Raw genomic sequence first — 1,694 nt, 5'->3', positions numbered from 1 at the left:
TGTATGTGGGATCCGAACCCTCGGGCGGGAGCGCCGCCGCGCTTCCCAAGCGGCACACCAATCCAGTGCGCCACCGGGCCGGCCTGATATCTGTAGCATTTGAGAAAGCGCGTTTGCCACCCTCTTTTGCTCAGGTTAGACTATTGGGATGTCACGGCCTCTCTTCTCAACTGTTTCTTCTGATGAAAACATGGGTTTTGAAAACAGGTAGAGAGAAGGGCTCAAGTCCCTGTGGGGCCCTCTGCTGGCTGGGTGACCTGAGTAAGTTATTTAACCTCATTAAATGGAGCTAGGATACCATTCTCTTCATGTTGTTACAAGAATAAATGAAGTAATATATGACTATGCTTGATAGAAGTGGGCATGCAATAAACAAAGACATTGCGTTTTAATTTCTGGTATGCAGATGTGTCAGCAGTGGTTGGTTACTTCTTCCCACCTTCATGGGTATTCTTAATGCCCACTGGCACCCTTCTCCCCCTTGGCGATATCGGGCATTTGGACAAGATGTTCTAATTGGAACAATTAGAAATGATAAACTGAAAAAATTTCCTTCAGATATATTTTATCATCAAAAATTCTTCATTACCCTATAATTATCTTCATCATTATTTGACTCAGGCAGCTGGATATTTTTTTAAAATTTAAACTCGGAGCTTCACCAAGCAAGAGACTAAACTGTGACTAATGGCCACTGCTCAGCCTCTTATTACAGATGCAGGAGAGATGGTTAGCTGTGCCTCACTCAGCCATAAATGTCTTGGCAGAAGGCACCTTGCTCCTGTGGAATAGTGTGCCCCGTGAGCTGGGAGTCACTGTGAGATAGTTTCTGGATGCAGTGCCAACTTTAGAAAGACAGCTGGCAGGAACTGGGTAAAAAGTCTTCACTGATTTACATGAGTGGGAGCATTTGGCTTCACAGAGCCCTAAGCATAGATCACATTCCAAAAATAATGTGATGGATGCAACACCATGAAAATTGCATGTTATATCATAACTACAATGATAAAGTGTTGGATCTACATTTAGCAATTATTGTGATCTATGTTACAATATTTAGTTCCATACACAAAGCATCTCTAGTATTCAGCAACTTGCACTGAGGTATTCAGAAGAGAATGGTCAATGGAGATCATTTCTTTTTTCCCCAAAGAGAAACAGAACCAAATGTTGGAGTGTCCTGTTTGCCCAGTGGCCAAATGAAGCTTGGCAGATGGGCTCCACTGGGAAAAGTTAAAGAAATAAAAAATTAAGGGGGAAAAAAAGGAGTTACATGAATACCCACCGAAGCTGGGCCATATTAGTGGGAGCTATAGAAAAACAGCACAGCCAACAAATGGGTAGAGCCAACCTAGAGGCAAGTGCATGCCCACATAGAATGGAGAGATAGTCAGACACAACCAAGAATTGAACACAAGCCTGCAAAATAGTGCTGGTATCTAAAATGTAACTATTAAAACAAAACATATAATACAGGGTAAAAAGTACAGGCAGAATGGGATATCCACTGGCCATGTTAATACTATTGAAACTTTATCACAGCCCTTATTAAATGCTTATTGTATCTGCTGTAGAACCCCAGAGGCACTCATGGAAACGATCAAAGGGCTGTATCATAGGCCTATGAGGACTGTCACAAGGAAATAAGGTTGTTCAGTAGGAGAAAGAAATTTAAAGGGTGATTTAATAAAGTT

The sequence above is a fragment of the Galeopterus variegatus genome, unplaced genomic scaffold, assembly GCF_000696425.1.
Source record: "Galeopterus variegatus unplaced genomic scaffold, G_variegatus-3.0.2 Scaffold6290, whole genome shotgun sequence".
NCBI classification, from domain to species: Eukaryota; Metazoa; Chordata; class Mammalia; order Dermoptera; family Cynocephalidae; genus Galeopterus; species Galeopterus variegatus.
This window is presented reverse-complemented; position numbering follows the sequence as displayed.